The sequence below is a fragment of the Erpetoichthys calabaricus genome, chromosome 4 (assembly GCF_900747795.2).
Source record: "Erpetoichthys calabaricus chromosome 4, fErpCal1.3, whole genome shotgun sequence".
NCBI classification, from domain to species: domain Eukaryota; kingdom Metazoa; phylum Chordata; class Cladistia; order Polypteriformes; family Polypteridae; genus Erpetoichthys; species Erpetoichthys calabaricus.
In genome coordinates this window covers 217,802,184-217,820,745 of record NC_041397.2, presented here as the reverse complement: position 1 = coordinate 217,820,745, position 18,562 = coordinate 217,802,184, and the positions used below count along the sequence as shown (strand labels likewise).

The 18,562-nt window shown below is 34.6% G+C and overlaps 1 protein-coding gene across 1 annotated transcript in view; it reads left to right on the top strand.

Annotated features, from left to right (window-relative positions):
* The window catches only part of tenm4 (teneurin transmembrane protein 4), a 679,712-nt gene that overhangs the window by 176,554 nt on the left and 484,596 nt on the right, over positions 1-18,562 (top strand). Inside the window, exon 2 of the mRNA XM_051926453.1 lies at positions 10,951-11,187. The gene's annotated coding sequence lies outside the window, so the exon portion shown is untranslated. The remainder of the gene's footprint in view (positions 1-10,950; positions 11,188-18,562) is intronic.

The window sequence follows — 18,562 nt, the reverse complement described above, 5'->3', positions numbered from 1 at the left end:
AATTCTCCAGAAGAGATATCAGAGACTGAACACTGGTTTTAGCATCCTGAAAAAGATAAATTTTATTTTTTACACAACACTATTTGTATAATGATTGGTTAAGGGTCATAGACTAATACCCTAAATTTCCTTTTATGTGTCAAGCAAGCATATCCCCCCCCCAATCCCCCCCCTCCCTGTCAAGCAAGGATATTCCCATATTCATTAAGAGATCTGGTTCATATAATACAGTATCCTTATTATATCAAAAATGATGATGAATTTAAAGGGTTCATAAAAGTTTAAAGATTACCGTATGTAACAAAATCTGATTCTGTATTTGAAAAAGAGTAATAATTGATTTTTCAAGCTTTATGCTTGAAATGGAATACAAAGGATGGAAACATTTGTTCTTCATAAGTTCTTTTATTTAGTAAAAAAAGGATCATTTTAATGTGCTACATCAATATGCCCATTTAATTTCACTCCTGGTAGATAATCATGCTCAAGTAAAAGACAGGGTAGCTAGGCTAGCACAGTGGGTAGTACTGCTGCACCATATCTGCAGTAAACTAGGTTTCATACGTCACCTGATGTGTGTGGAATTTGCATAGTCATCCTGTATTTGCATAGGCTCTTTCCTCACTACTTAGGTTTTCCTAATACAGCCCAAAAACGTACATTTTAGGTTAATTAATGTCTCTAAACTAACTCAGAGTGAGTGAGTGAATAAGTGTGGATGAGTCAATGAATATGCCATCCTATGTACTGTAATTGTGATTCATTCAGTACATTTCTGTCAGCTGTACTGCATTCCTGGAATAAGCACCACCTCTGTTTGACTTTATGATGGGATTAATTGGTTTCTGAAATTGGATGGATAGACTGATTGAGAGTTTCCATATAAAATCTTGCATTTTCCTTAAAACATGTCTTTTACATGCTGTCATAGTTTAAATTCCAGTTTAATGCCATTGTAAAAAATGTAACATTTAGAATATAAACTTTATATTTCAACATTGGGTGTTAATATTTCCATGTGCATATTCTGTAATAAATGCATACATGTTAATAATTTTAAGAATTGTTCTTTTAAAAGAGAATCAAAAGGAAGTTCTCAGTTAGTGGCCAAAGGAAGAGAAATACTGTTCAAGTTTTGCTATTATTGTATTTCATCCATCAGTTTTCAAACTTATTTAATTAATTTATTGGATTGCAAGGAATCAGATCCTATTACTACAGCTTTGGGCACAAGGCAGGAAGCAACCCTGAGCAGGACATAGCTATTACAAGAGAGTCATAAACAATGATTTATGCTGCAAGAGTACTTGGTAACAACTAGCCTACTAACACATTTACCATTTATTTGTTATGAGAAAACCCACAAATCCCAAACCAGTCCCAGGTTAGCTAAAGACAACCAAGCACTTCTTGATTGAGAGTTGTACTACATACCTATGAAACTCTGTCCATCTTAATTTACCATTTGCATATACATGTTTACCACATTGGACTACAGATATAGTTGTCACTCTTTCAGAAATACATTTAATGCATTTTTTAAATTTTAATATAGTGCATCTGAACATCCAGTGAAGCGTACTAAATGTGTAATTTTTGTTTGTATTAGTAAATAGATTCATAAACATATTAACTCTATACAATTATATCTAAACCATGGCATCATTTTAATTAACTAATGTGCAGTATGGCCTCTTCCACAATAAAGTGATTATTTGTCATTTGTTTTTAATTTTATAATAACTGAATGAATTTTAAAATTACCTTTTGGCACTTTTTTGATCAACCTTTATCCAAATTATATTTTTCTCAACTTTTTAATTTTCTGACAACACATTTTCAGATGGCAAGAGCTTAGGCAAAATTGATCTGTATATGTACATAGCCTCTCATCACACACCAGACAAAATAAGAAATGTAGCCTTGGTTGATCGTGAAAGTTTCACACTGGAGGTTTTGAATAAGGCAAACAACGTATTGATCATTTACTTCACAGAGACCACTGCTGGACTCAAATCATTGCTGTCAGACCTATTATTGTAAATATGAGCTCCTGATTTGGAAAAGAAAGTTGACCTGAGCAAGAACAATTCTATAAATGTCACATGCCACCATGTAATTCTTTAGCAATATACAGAGTAAAAAACTTTACAATTTTTGGATAAATGTCTACTTAAAAGCTGCCTATATGCTGCCCTTTTAAAGCAACTGTTGCTGATAGCTGATAGAGGAATTGAGCCAAGTCAGTGTAGGGTGTTGCTAAATGATGTGTGAATACCAGACTCCTGGCAAGGAAACTGTTACATTAGGATAACTGTAAAAATCAAATGTTGCAGATATTTTATGAAGTGCAACATTTCCATGCTGAGTTTAATTGTTTTGCTATTTACACCTTCTTCAAGTCGCTTGATATCTTAAAACTGGGTGTCAATAAAGCTCTCTAGTCTGCTCTTTCTTTCAATATCAGATTTCAGTTTATTCCCAGTATGATTAAATGTGAGACATAAAACCAGTTTATAGTTTGGTTATAAAATTGATGGCAGGTAATGTTTTCTTTTTATGACACATTTTCTGTAATAGTTAATCAGAATTCTTTGGTATATTATTGAAAAAACATGTTTATAATGGTAAAAATGCTACAATGTATATAATGTGTATGTTGGAAATATTTTGAGCTACTGCAGAATAATGGAGCATTTTGAAATCCTGATCTGTAACAGACTTTCTAATTGTTGAGTGATGTGTTGTAGTCATTTAACAGATATTCTGCACTTACTGTAATAGTCAATGTAAACCTCAAAGAAGAATAATCATTTGTGCAATAGATACTATGTCCTGAATCTTAGTAGATTACAAGTGACAAGAGAAGTTCATGCCCCAGGTCCTCCCTGCACGGGGTGTGCATACTGTCCCCATGTTCATGTGGGTTTCTCCTGGGTGCTCCGGTTTCCTCCCATAGTCCAAAGACTTTCAGGTTTTGTGGATTGTTGATCCTAAATTTACCCTTGTGTGTGTATGGTGTATGTGTGTGTTTGTTTTCACCCTGTGATGGACTGGTGCCCTGTTCATGGATTGTTCGTGCCTTTTACCCAGTGCTTTCTGGGATTATTCCTACATTGTGGCCCTGCTCAGGATGAATTGAGTTTAGTAGATGGAACTCTTTGGAGAAATTACTATTTGCTAAAAATAATAGAAAAGTCATGAACATTTCATTTACCATAAATAAACAATTTACCTAGCAATTTTGCTCAGTATCATCTTTGAAGTATTTTCCAACGGTGCTTATCTGTGAATCTGTGGAATCATTTTCTGTTTTTCTTGCAATTCGGTTTGATGATGAAAGCTGCTTACTGTTGTATGAAACAATGATTGTTAAAAAAAAAAAAAAGTGGTGTCTTTTCTAGCATCAGCAACTCTAGCAGCTCCAGTGGTTTGTTTGTTTATAGACATTTCAATATTGTGCTGCCTGACAGGTGTTCATAAGTATAGTAGTAATATTGTGTGCAGTAAAAAAAAATGCCTTTTTTCTGTCATATAAAATTGTGCAACTGGAATATGACCTAAGCCAGAAAAGTATACAATGTGTTCATGTAAACATACTTACTATGTATGTTAGAGCCATTTACTTACTCTTCCTTTGATCTAGTTTTTAAAATTAGCAGCTGTACTTTGGTTTATGTTTGTTTGATAAAATGCATTAATTGATAAAATTATATTAAAAGATGGGCGGCACGGTGGCGCAGTGGGTAGCGCTGCTGCCTCGCAGTTGGGAGACCTGGGGACCTGGGTTTGCTTCCGGGTCCTCCCTGTGTGGAGTTTGCATGTTCTCCCCGTGTCTGCGTGGGTTTCCTCCGGGCGCTCCGGTTTCCTCCCACAGTCCAAAGACATGCAGGTTAGGTGGATTGCTTATTCTAAATTAGCCCTAGTGTGTGCTTGGTGTGTGGGTGTATTTGTGTGTGTCCTGCGGTGGGTTGGCACCCTGCCCAGGATTGGTTCCTGCCTTGTGCCCTGTGTTGGCTGGGATTGGCTCCAGCAGACCCCCGTGACCCTGTGTTCGGATTCAGCGGGTTGGAAAATGGATGGATGGATATTAAAAGATGGGCGGCACAGTGGTGAAGTGGGTACGCTGCTGCCTCGCAGTTAGGAGACCCGGGTTTGCTTCCTGGGTCCTCCCTGCATGGAGTTTGCATTGTTCTCCCCGTGTCTGCGTGGGTTTCCTCCCATAGTCCAAAGACATGCAGGTTAGGTGCATTGGCGATTCTAAATTGTCCCTAGTGTGTGCTTGGTGTGTGGGTGTGTGTGTGTGTGTGTGCGCGCCCTGTGGTGGTCTGGCGCCCTACCTGGGGTTTGTTTCCTGCCTTGCGCCCTGTGTCGGCTGGGATTGGCTCCAGCAGACACCCGTGACCCTGTAGTTAGGATATAGCGGGTTGGATAATGGATGGATAGATATTAAGAGATTGAGACATTCATGATTGATGGAAATTTGCCCAGTTCTTTTTGTTAAAGTTATTTACAACTTGTATTTACAGGAAGCAGTTAAGAAACTACAGTGTAAACATATGAGATTATGACTGTAAGAATTGCCTTGTGACAGTTTGCTATACAAGAAACTTCTTAGTTTGTTAACATTTTTATTGTTGTCAGGTGAGAACAATAACTTTTAGTACTCAGATTTTTCTTTTTTATTAGGGTGCCCATTTATTTAATTATTTATTAAAACTAGACATTGACAAATTCTTTCTGCAGAGTTTTACTTGTGGCATGGTGCTTTTAGATGTAGGCATTACTCAGTACTAAAGGGAACTTTTCGATTTTGTCCATAAAGAAATCAAATTTTTAAGAAGATAGGTACCTAGCCTCAAAAACTATCAATGTTTAAAGTCCTTGAAAAAAGTAAGAATGAAGTAGAGTCAACGCTGTTATTTATTTATAACATGGCATAAACAAGAAGAGTAGACATTTGGAAGAAAGTATTAAGTATTTAAAGATGTTCTTGATAATATGGCTTACAGAGCTTTAAAGTAATTTTCTTCACTTTATGGAAAAAGGTATAAAAAAATAAAACTTTGCTAGTTATACTTAGCAAGCTAATGCTTACTAAAATTGCATATATACAGTACATAATGTATTAATGTTTGACTTGGAACATTTTTTAGCTATATTGCTTTAGAAAATTTGAGGAGTTTCCTTTTGCATACTATTGGATTAATCTATTATTTTTGTGATTACTTCAATTTTTCTGTAGATAGCTCTTTGTTGTTACCTTATTTGAGAAAATTATCTTAAAGCTAGACATAATGGATTTTATTCCAAATTAGTGTAGGGTGGTTTTACATTATTTTGTAATCTTCAGTTTTGTGGACAATATGCACTAGTACATTGGTTTTGCTACTATAATTTGTAATTTCTAAGAGATGTAGGTGCATGTTTTAGTGCTAGTTAATAGATGCTTTCGTACTGTTTCCTGACTGTCCATAATATTTGTTCTCAGACTTTATTTCAAGTATGTCTTGTAAAGCATTTTGATTTCATTGAATACCATTTTTCTCCATTCCACTGTTATTAGAAAGGTTTTGAAAAATGTAACAGAAATACAGGTCAAGCATATTGAACTTTAAGCTTTTCTGACAACTGCTCCCAATTACCTTGTAAATTATGACACAAACTAAATGCATTACTATTTATTCTGTGAACTTTCATAATATTTAAACACATAGTTCGGTTATAGGGTAAGTTTTCTTCAATTGAATACTAGAGGGCTTCACTCGCCAACCCCCCTGTATGCACTACTCACCAGCAACTTTGCTTGTCTGCCACTCGCAAACAATAAAACATTTAATTCTTGCGGATAGGCCTCTTTATTGGGAAGAAACACTACTTTTCCCTGATAGCAACACAAATTAGTTGATCTAAAAGTCTCCGACTTAAAGTTTAAATCCAAACAATATATTCGATCTCTTTTTGCTGTTCTGTTATTTCACTGAGTAATAATTTCCATTTGTTTGCGCTAATGCTATCTTTACTATTAGTTTTTTGAGACTTTCAAATTTTCGTACTTCCATTATCTCTAACCTGTTCTGCATGTGTATTGCGCCAACGTTTTTGAATTCTTTACAACGTTCTACTTTGTCATCTACTTTTTATTTCCGGCCTCGGGCATGGTTAAATCTCTTGGAACAAAGACTCATCTCGCGGGATGTGAAAGTGTCACCCTTCAAAAGATCATGTCATGTCGCAAGATAAAAGTCTCGTCTCCCAAGATTTTTGTATTATAATAGAGAGATAGTGTTGTGTGACACTATGGTGAATTAAGTAGTAGTCAACAGTTTAATTCTTGATCAAAGTGCCTTATGTGTGTTAATGAAGCTTGCATATGCATGGAGTTCTTCATCGGATATTAGATTACTCCCACTGACCAAAGACACACTACCTGGCTATTTGATGATGCTAATTTTACCTGATGTATCTAACAATATCCGAGTGAGCCTGATGTGGTCTATAGTGGTTTGATTCCTCATGTGTCCACTGCTCCTGGGTTAGCCTCTAGCTTCTCATGACCTTGAATTGGATTGAGTCCGTTGCTAAAATAAGACACATCTGTAAAAAGCTAATTTTAATCAAGCAGCTCATAATAAATTGATCCTTCAACTATTTCTTGTCTGAAAAGCATGTAGAGATGCAGGTCGTAAATACAGTACAATACCCAATATAAACTATGTTTTATTTTTAAGAAAGTAAATACTATACAAAATGATTCATTGCTTCATAAAAATTAGAAAGCTGTCTGTGATTGTGCAGTTTTTGACTTGGAGACTAGCTGATAATGTGTCAAAAACAAGACTGTGTTGAACCTTTGGTAGCACTATTAATTGCAATGGCATGTTATTAATTAATTATGCATTATTATTTGTAAGGCAATCTGAGCTCTTTAAAACCTCTTGTCTAAGATAATGCACATGCTGCACATGAAGACCTGCTTAGAAACTCAGAGCTGTAGAAAATAAACCTCCATGTTTTTTTTATGTACTAATGAATAGAGAAAGCATCATTAAAAGACTAGAACTAGACAGGATTTTTATTTACATGTTTTGCTAGATAACCTTTTCATTTTCTCTTCTGAAGTCTTAATTCAAAAGGATATATAGTTATGTAAGCTATGCTTAACGGCTTAAAGAAGGAATTGCCCTTAAAGCTTCTCCTAATGTTTTTTGTTCTTGGTCACTAATGCACAGCCTGATGTTACAGTTGGAAAACAGAAGCGTGTTTCTTTGCATGCATCTACTGTCACACCATGCTGGAGTGTCACTTGACCAAATTCATTGAGCATGCCATTGCAGTTTTGTCATATTGTGCTATATAATACATTAGTTTCACTTTCAGTGTCAACATCTGATAATCAATTCACATTGTCATCACTATCTCTTGATTCGAACAATGGTTCAGTGTTGGTTCATTCTAAAACTGCCTTTGTGGCTTTTTGTTTTCCACTGTGTTTTTATTTGGAGGCTCCGCCCCACTGATGAATATTGATGAGTTACCTTAGAGTGGCAAAATACATAGAAATATTCATGATTGTTTGTTATTATATTCACTAGATAGCAGCAGAATACTGTCCCAAGTGTTATTTGATCTTAAAAATGTAAAGCGGATTATTACTTGTCACCCCAAGTCTTTCTCATTGTACACTATAATTGCAAAGAATCCTGAGCCCGAGTCATGTTCAGGGTCAACAACAATGAGGTTAAAGATATGTTTATATATTATTTTTAATTTCTAGTATTTGTAGTGAGTTTTTTTATGTACGCCATAATGAAGTAAGAATTTGGGAGTTTATATAAATGTTATTTTAAAATGAAAGTATGTTTATTAATTTATTATGTTAATATATAAACAGGAATGATGTATTTAAAATTTATATTTTGACATTTTTCCATCCATCAATTTATTTTCAACATACAGTTTTGAATATTTACAGTTAGACAATCAAATCCCTCTTGAGACTGTGCTGTACTTATCCAAATGTTTCTACAAAATAATACAAGTAATCTAAAAAGGGTGTTAAATCTGACAGGATAGTTGAATTATCAAAATGCACTTAAGTTTTATTTAAAATACATTTGAAAATGCTAAACATAAAAAAAACAACAGATCAAGTAAAAGGCGCAATAAAATGCAGCTGTAGTTGGCTAATCAACACATTTTCTTTACTGAGAAAGTACAAACAGTAAACTAAAAGAAGTCAAATGTCGATGTGTAGACAGGAGGCAAATTAATCTTTCTGTAAAGGTTTATCCTTTGGAATACTGATCTTTGCAAACTACTGTATCTCTATACTCATGCATAACATAGCATCAGTCTTTTGATGAGTAAACATACAGTATCTAACAGTTTATTGATTTCTGCCTACAATCTCTGTGTAGATACAGTATATGTGATACTGAGGGAGCTTCAAGAAACAACAGTCTTTCTATAAATCGAAAATAAAGCTTTTCATAGTGTATGAAACCACTTGGTGTTAACTGAAGTGGCTTCATTGGATAGTTAGACTTAACTGAGTCTAGCATAATTCAGACTGCCAAGCCCACTTGTGATGCTGGCCATAAATTGTATCCTCCAGCTATATCCTTGTAACAACATTTTCTTAACATACACGGATTTGAATAATGGACAATTTTAGTGTCATATTATTTGAAGCCATTGGTCATTTTCTACCAAGTGGTAAAAAACATAAAAACAAATGATAATATATGAAATAAGGTTCAAGATTTGCCTTGCATAAGCATTAATTGAGATTGGTTTTGTGACGAGTTACCTTTTTTCTCTCTAAAGAATGATTTCAGAATTCAGGCTTCATGACTGTTTCTTTTCACTGCAGAACAATTAGTCAGGATGATGTTTCAAGTATGAAAATGTAATTGTTATTTCTTATAAAGGTAAAATCAGCCATTAAGCAAATTTGATTAGTGTATATATGCATTAGTGTTACTAAAGAAACTATATTTTAAGTATGACAGAATAACTTTGCTTCATTATGTTTTAGCTGCTTAGTGAAGAGAGCCATGGACACACATTTCACCCCTTTGATGTGTATCATTTTTGTGAATATTTATTCACTAATTTTTATTATGGTGTGGTATAGCGGGTCTCTGGTTAGGAAATCAGAGTCAATTTTTAAATAAATGATTGCGCCTCAGAAAAAACCAGGCACCAAAAGGGTGTGGGTGTGCACAAGTGTGATTCACTCTGTGGTTAATTGGGGTACTGGCTGACCGCACTGCATACACATGAGGAGTGGAATAGATCAGTCAGGTGCCTAAATGATGTTGCAGAAAGCGCAGCTCCTCACACCTGTGACTAATTAGGCAGTTGAATAAAAGGAGCCTGCATGGGACTGAAGGGGGTGAAAACAAAAGGGAAAAAGAAGAAAAGGAAAAGACTGAAGAACAGAGGTTAAAGAAGGAATAGACAGGTAGGTGCGAGAGAGAGATGTCAGGCAACTTGGAGGAAGTACCTTGAGAGGAGCATGCGTCCAATGATGGGGGATTATGCCTTATTAGGCATTTGTTTTGTAGCATATGCAAATGCCTCTTTGTTTGTAGGGCCCCAGGATGCTTGCCCAAGTCACCCTGATTATGGATCTGGCCATGATTGTGCTGGGAGGACTGGAGGTGGCCACTTCAACTGAGCGTGTTTAGGGAGCAGGACTGACCAGGTTCTTATTCCCACGTAAGTTCAGGAAGACAGTGGGAGATGGATAAAATGAGGCTTGCTTCCGTGTAAGTCCAGGAAGCTAGCGGGAGTTGGGGAGGCTTGGAAAGGGAGCTGAGCCCGCGGATAGACATAGCAACTTGGGCCTTGGAATGAGGACTGGATTGGGAGCCCAAATAGTCCTAATATTGTTTTCAAATGTTTGCTTGTTTCTTTTTCAGCTGGTTACATTTGATATAATTAAAACATACTTTTGTAATATATATATCAAGTTTATATCGCATTAGGTTAATTATAACAGCACTGATAAATAATTTGTCTTTATTGTGCTAACTTTTACAAGTACCATACATTTACAGACTGTTATAGACTCAGATCAAATGCATGTTTTTATTATAGCAAATATGTCAGTTTGAAAATGAAACACGGAAGCACACACATGAATGCAAATGTCTTTATTTTGTGCCAACTGATATTTGGACTTTATAGACTTCATAGACTTAATAGACTATACACATTCACAGTCATCTGAATTATTTCTTTTCATTCAATTTTATTCTTGGATGAAAACCATGTTGTTTCGTTACTGTGAATGTGAAGTACAAATATTGTTTTGAAATTGTGCTTTATCCACTGTATTTCTTTAAAAAGGCTTTTTATTTAGATTTGATTGGAAAGGTTTATAATTGTGATTGATTTGGGGTAGGCAGTGGTTCTGGACATCATGTTGCTGTTAGTACCTTTTGGTGAAAACTTTTTCTCATATTAGTTATATTTGTGTTGCATATGCAAATGCCCCTTGTGTGCAGGGCCCCAGGATGCTCACCCAAGTCACCCTGATGATAGATCTGGCCATGATAGTGATGTACATGTTTTTCTGGTAAATGTGTTGTAATTTTACCTTTAGATTTGTTATGGCTTGCTGCTAACATAAAACTCAGTATATAACACTAAAGATTATGTACATATTTTCTGTTCATATTGCATAGGTATTGTTTACCTTATGCCCTGAACGGAGAACAAACATGTTTGATCTTATTGCATGATAGGTAAAATCAATTTTATCGTACAGGCCCGTTATATTTAAATGAACAATGAATGGTTCTTCCTCTTGATCTTGTTGTTTTTTATTAACAGTAAAAGTACCTTGTTAACAATAGGAATCATTACATTTAAAAGGCAAACAGGCGATTTTTGATAGTTTTAAATTTAACAATCCTGTTGATTGTTGTTTGGTTGTAGATGTCCCGAAGTGCTGATGCCAGTGAACGACATGCTATCCTGTTGACATTGTCATAAATTGACCTTTCAAGAAAGACTACATTCAAGTAAGCATGATCTTGTCAATACAGAAGACATTCTCAGGAATTGTGGAACAATGAAACAAAATCAGATGTGTAACTGCCATGCAATTTGTACTTTATGTGATCTCGGAAATCATTTCAGAGCTTCTACCAGTAAATGTGAAGATAAATAGAAGTAAGTGCTGGGCAATCTGATTAAATCTTTGATTTTCCTAGCATGATTTGTTACATTTTGTAAATGTCATATTTAGAGAAAGAATACTGGATTTGTAATATTGTGTACTGGAAAAATGTTGGACATAATTGTGACATTTACATCCAACAGCTAGACATTCAGAAGTAATTATGAATACTGTACAAAGGCATATGATCTACAATGGAACGCTTACAGTATTCTTGTTAAACATGCTGGAAAGTAAAGTCAGTATATGCTGAAACTGCATTTGTTACAGAACTTCCTTATGACAAATTTGGTTAAAATTAACTGAATATTTTCCATTGTGCTTCAACTTTATGTTACTTCTGTTTGCATCAGTAAATAATTAAATATGTTTTTTATTATAAGATGGACTTCTAAAATACCAGTTTGATCTATGTTTAGACTATATAAATACTAACATGATGTTTAATGTTAATCACTAATATATAATATGAATTGCTGGGTGTTTTGGATTTTCTTGTTGCTTTGTGATAAACACTTCAACTTTTCCCCCACAATATTACTCTTTTATTTTCAATTATATTTGTAAATGTTGTATAAATAGTTGTTTGAATGTATATCTTCCTAGCACTACACACAAAGCTCTATTTCACATCAAATTAAGTAACACAGAGAAGATTCTGGATATTAGTGCATTGTTTGGCATTGAGCTATCTACTATTTATGCTTTATGAGCAAATAAAGACAAGATTGCATGCAGGAAAATTATCATCTAATTTAACGCTGGGCAATTGAAAAAGTGGAGAGGTGGTTTTCAGTGGTTAATATATTAAAATCAATTTTGTATTGCACTATGCCTAATAATTATTTAGGCTGAGCCTAACAGCTTGTACGACGGTTTTGTCAATAAACATGATCTAGCATCAAGAGATGAATTTAATGTAAGCTGTGGTTGCTATGTGGTATACTTATCTGTAACATTTTAAATAGTGACTGACACTGTTTATTTAAAAGTGTTTAGATAAAAATATACATATGTTTACACATTAAATAATTATATTTGAAATCAATTTAAATTAAAGTTATGGGCTTATCTCATGAGCTAAGTTTATTCAAAATGTATCTAAAATGTTATATTAACACATTAAAAAGTCTTGTATGTACATTTTCCTTTGTTACATGATCAAACATTTAATGACGTGAATCCATTGTCCTGTGCTCTAGTACTATACATGAAGTATATCACAATGTTTCTTAGTCTAGCTAACCTGTGCACAGGATACATTTATTTATTAGTGTGGTCTTAAGGTAAACTCTCTCTTGACCATATTTTATAGACCTGTATAATTTGTGCAGTCTGCAGCAGATTGTAGGAATTACTGATGAACCTAGAGATTTATTTTAAATGGCTAGTATTTGCTTATGGGCGGCGCGGTGGCACAGTGGGTAGCGCTGCTGCCTCGCAGTTGGGAGATCTGGGGACCTGGGTTCGCTTCCCGGGTCCTCCCTGCGTGGAGTTTGCATGTTCTCCCTGTGTCTGCGTGGGTTTCCTCCGGGCGCTCCGGTTTCCTCCCACAGTCCAAAGATATGCAGGTTAGGTGGATTGGCGATTCTAAATTGGCCCTAGTGTGTGTTTGTGTGTGTCCTGCGGTGGGTTGGCACCCTGCCCGGGATTGGTTCCTGCCTTGTGCCCTGTGTTGGCTGGGATTGGCTCCAGCAGACCCCCGTGACCCTGTGTTCGGATTCAGCGGGTTGGACAATGGATGGATGGATAGTATTTGCTGATTGGATTTTCGTATTGTTGTTTGGTTAGTTTCATTTTTATAAATTACTGTGTATATATACCTTTTCATCAGTCTCTGAACTTAGCCGCAGCATTTTAATTGACTGGCAGTTCATTCAAATTCATTACTGTGGGGTCAGCTTTTGTTTTATTAAATATGACAATTTTTTAAGTTAGTAAATGTTAGCTTCTAATTATTCTTAGTCTCTTTTTAATATATATATATTTTGTCACTTGTCAGAGAGCTATCAGATACGTGTTTCATTAATGTATGGATTGGAATTATAATTAATACTAGGACATATGTATTTTATTGGATCTGACATATATTGCAGTTTTAAGGTGTTTGTTTTGTAGTACCTATTTTTACCAAAGTAAAAGTATGCATGTTTTCTTAACAGAATCTTATTTTTATTGTTAAAAACATTTTAGGCAGCTGTTGGAGAAACTCTGCTACAACCCTGTTTCTAAAATAGCTGTGACACTGTATAAGAAAATAAGACAAAGGAGACCCAGAACTGTTGAGCAGCTGAAATCATATATCAGGCAAGAATGGGACATTCACTTTCAAAACTAGAGCGATTGGTCTCCTCAGCTCACAAAATATTTACAGAGTGTTAAAAGAAGAACTGATTATACACAGTGGTAAACATGCCCTGTACCAACTTTTCTGAAATGTGTTGCTAGCATGAAAATCAAAATGAGCATATATTTTTCAAAAAACAATAACATTTTTTAGTGTCAACATCTGATATGTTGCCTTTGTACTATTTTCAATTAAAAACAGTGTTTACATGATTTGCAAATCATTACATTCTCTTTTCATTTATATTTTACACAGTGTCCCAAATTTTTTGGAAATGGGGTTGTATCAGTGGATTAGGTAAGGCTGTTTTGTATTTTGACAGATATGTATTTATCTATTGTAGTAATTAATCAGTCTGATTTTGATCATTCTTATCTTTTAATTTTTGTAAAAATTTTTGTTTTTCTAAGAAACTCAGCAATAAGGAATAATCTTGGAGTGCAACCCCTGGTTTTCTGGTTTGATAAGAACCACTTAAGATAGTTTGGGAATGTAGTAGGGACGCCCTATGCATAGGCATCTCCCACTAGGAGAATTATTGGCATGGCCAAACTGAAAAATATCCAGAGGCAAACTCTGAACATGATCTAGTGGCAATATCTCTTAACTGGCCTTGGAACACTTGGAAATCTGCCCAGGAGGCGCTGAAAAAAGTTATTATGTAGCAGTAGTTAGTAGTAATAATTGTATTATTGCATGTACAGTGAAATTGTTATTTGAATGTCCAGCCCACAGGTATACTGTTGACTTTTCTATTAAGCTAGGGATATTAGCACTGTGACCTTTACCAGGAGTGACAATGGTAAGTTACAAGAATTTCCCCCACTAAATTTTATTTTTGAAACTATATATTGGTAATTAAGATTGTTGAATAATTGTTGTTTTTTACAGAACCCCATAGGAGTCAGGCAGAAAAAAAAATCTGTTCTAACAAATTATTTATCCATTCAAATTATTAACTCATTTGAATGGATTATTTTTATTTTTTTCTTATTTCAGTAACTATTTATTTTTCCTGGTATGCAGTTTAGTGAACCGGAACCAGAAGAGTATAGCCAGGACAGTCTATTGTACGCTGTTCAGTGCCATTAACAACTAGATTTTCAACTTGCCTTTTCTTCAATTAACATTTCCACCATTGACTCCAGAATATCATGTTCTTGGAAAAAATTCCATAAATTCATTCTTGTAACTTTTCCTGCATTTAAAACTTATTTCAGGACTTCTCAAAAGAATTGTTTCAACTGTGGTGGTCTTACAACTAGATCCTCTTCTGGTTCACTGATTTTAACACACATCTTACAGTTCACTTATGGTTCACTGAATTGTATGCTAGGAAAACTGTGTGGAGCTCCATAATAAGAACTGGACTGCAAGTCTGTTTGAATGAATGAATGTGGAATGGGGCTCTGTACTACTGAAATATGAGTCTGGGGGAAAAAAATCTAAATAATCCATTCGAACGAGTTTTGTAGTTCATTCGAACAAGTTAATAATTTGTTCGAAAGAGTTATGTAATCCGTTTGAACGAGTTAAGAATTTTGGCAACATTTTTGTTAATTTTTATTCCTCTTTTTTTAAATATTTTTACTTTTGAAATGCACATTTCAATGGTATACCAATAAATTAAACAAAAAATAATAAACTAATAGATACAATTGTTTACTTCAAAATCAACATAAAGAAAACCAAAGAAAAATAGAAATACGAAGAAAAAAACAAAACTATATTTAGCCTCCACCTAAAAGAAAGAGAAAAAGAAGAGAGACACAAGCAAAAAATAATCCATCTAAATTTTGAAACATAATAGAACAATTACTAGGATAAGAAAGTTAATCACAGGCCTAGCTTGCTTATTCTATAGTAATATAAATGATTTTTGTCATGTTGTAAAATGATTTTGGACATATTTTTCCAATTTGAGATAATATAAAATGTCTCCTAAGTTAAAGAAGATGTGTTAGGATTCTTTCAGTAAAGTAAGCTATGTCTATGTGGTAATAGTGTGCTATAGGATATTACACGTTTATCCTTATGCATGTTACATTTATCCCAATGAACTTTAACCACATCAAGGAGTACACCAAAGAATCTATTAGGAGCAATTGTGACACCAAGGCTATGTGGGAAATATGTAAAGATGTTTGTTCAAAATGGTGTTAATTTATCACATTCTGAAAACATGTGACCTAGTGATACTGGAGCTAGATGTCAATGCTTGCAGTTTTGTTTTTTTTTTCATTTTATTTGAAAAAAATAACATACAATTAAGTCAAATGTTTACAACAAAAGACTATAGTCAAAGTAGAAACAGAAGAAATGAAAATAATACATCAGGATCTTAAAAAAGAAAGCAGGAACAAAAAAAGACAAAAACAAACAAAACAGAATTCTGCTCCCACCTGAGAGAGAGAGAAAGAGGAGAGCCAAAACCATGGGCAAAAATAGTTAGATAAAGAAGGGGATATGTCCTTTTCCCCCAATATAAATGCTTATTTACAATTGTGGGGGTAAAAAGCATAGATAAGTAGTAACTTGCTCCCCTCGCCAGTCCTCCTCTCATTTTTCCTCCTTAAATGAGGCAAGATCACACTTCACAACGTTCCAGTCCTCTTATTTAGAAGTGTATGAAACTCCTTTAATATTCAGTTGCTTATAGTTACATTGCAGCAGAGGTAAAAAGTTTCCTCTTTTTCCTTCAGGAGACTGATTAACATCATTTTTACACAATTGTTTACAAGATAAAGGTGATTGATAAAAGATTTGTAGTTGAATTATGGAATGCATGGCACATGTACAACTAGAGTGTATTCTATGAATCAAATGATTTACACTCCTTTTCTGAGATGCTAGTTGAATGGTTCCTTTCCCTCTGTTCCCTAAGATCATTAAAGGGTAGATGTTTTGAAATAGATTTATATATAGTATATTATTAATGTGGACTGAGGCTTCCTGGCTAGTGTGAAGTAGCTTAATCCATGAAGATCCACATTGGAGCCACGCCCAAATGTGTACAGTGCAGTAAATAGATAATCCCAACTGACATTCAAAAATAGTAAGACCTCTGGTGAGTCAGATTTTGTGGGCGTGTATAATATATATTAAACAGGCGGCAAAGGTCTGAGACTGAGTATCTGCCGTTAATAAATCTGATTCGGTCTTGTGATATTATTCAGGTAGACACTTTCTCAGGACTTGTGATGTTATTCAAGGAAGCACTTTCTCAGTCCTTCTGGCCAAGACTTTGACTGGTATATTAACATTGAGTGAAATTAGTCTATATGGTGTACATTGAAGTAATTGTTTTTTTGAAAATTGGTTATTAATACTTTGTGGAATCTTTGGGGTAAAATTTTGTTTTTTCTAGATTCTGTGAACATTTTAATACAGTAGCTGTGCTAACTTACTTGAATTTTTTTATAAAATTCCACTGGATAGCCACCCGGGAATGCAGCTGTCTGTTTCACTTTGGAGTTAGTTTATAGCATCCGGTAATTATAAAAGTGTCAGTGGTTTATCAAGTTCTTATTTGTATTTTATTTAAAAAAAAACTTTTGTATCATCATCTTCACACTGTGATTAAAAATAAGGACTTATAGTATTCTTTATATGTGTTGGTTATTTCTTTATGCTACTTGATTTTATTTCCTGATGCGTTGGTAATTTCTATTATTGCATTGTAAACTTTCTGCTTATTGATTTGTTCAGCTAAAATCTTACCAGCCTTCTCTCCATGTTGAAAATAATGATTTTGCAATTTAAAAAAGTTTTTCAGTTTCTCTTGTCAAGAAATTAAATTGTACATACTTTTCCTATAGAAAACCTCATTAGGAAAAGTCGAATATTTGTGATCTATTTTGGAATTCTATGTAATCAGGTCTGATACCTTCTCCTAGTCTCTAGTTTATCTTTTTGAGAGAGATGCAAAATTATTTCTCCTCTTAAAACTGCCTTCATCATTTGTTAGAGTGTTCCTGCAGAATGTACTATGTATGCTGTGGTCTCTAATAAATGATAGATTTTGTTTAGAGGTAAGTTTTCATATATTTGTGACAGGGGATTAAGACAGCAGTTTGGAGCTTAGTATGTAGGGCATAGAGATGTAAGCTCCAAAATAAGAGGAGTGTTTTTTTTTAAGATGACAATAGCGACACACCTACAAAATTAGATAGTAGGCAGGAAATTATCAATGAAGAAATAATCAGTTATTCAGTAACAATGATGTACTGGTGAGAATGAAGGAATATTCTATTGAATTCAGATTAGAAAGGCCCACAGGTCTGAAAGATTATGACTGCAATGAAATGTGTCTTTACAGTTTTAGATGTTATAGTTGCTGTTGTCGATGGCCTTTCCAAGTCTGAATTTAAAATGCAATAAAAAATCCCCAGCCATTACAGTTTCATGAACGCTAAAGTTAGGAACCAACAGAAACCCATGCAAATACATTTTGCATACATTCTCTGTCATCCACACTATGTACATATGTGTTTATCAGAGTTGCTTTAGATTTGAATAAATTTCCCCACCACAGTGACATACTGTAGTGCTCTTCAGGATTGGGCATTACATTGTTTTATACAGTTTTACCTTGGACACACCTTCTGGTTGTGGGCAGTACTGCAGTTTCTTTGGAGATTCATACATACCATTTCAGTCCTCTTGTTGCTAGTAAAATCACATCTTTTGAGCTACCAGTGATCAGTCAGATGCTGTTTTCAGCAAGATGAATGCATGGCTTTTCATATATAGTCTATCTCTGCTTCTGAGCTTGCTATTCCTGCAGACAATTTTCCACCCTTCCAGTCTGGCACAGTTACCCTTCACAGTAAAGGAATTACTTCAACCTCTGTTATAGCCACTCCATATAAAGCTATGGGTTCCTGCTATGGACATCCAACTGTATGGCCATGTTGAGAGCTATAAGCTTGATAAGAGATGACTTGGATCTGACAAGGTTTTTAAATAAAGGAATAAAGGTACTGACTTTAGTTTCATGGGTGCTTTTTTTTTGCTCCTGC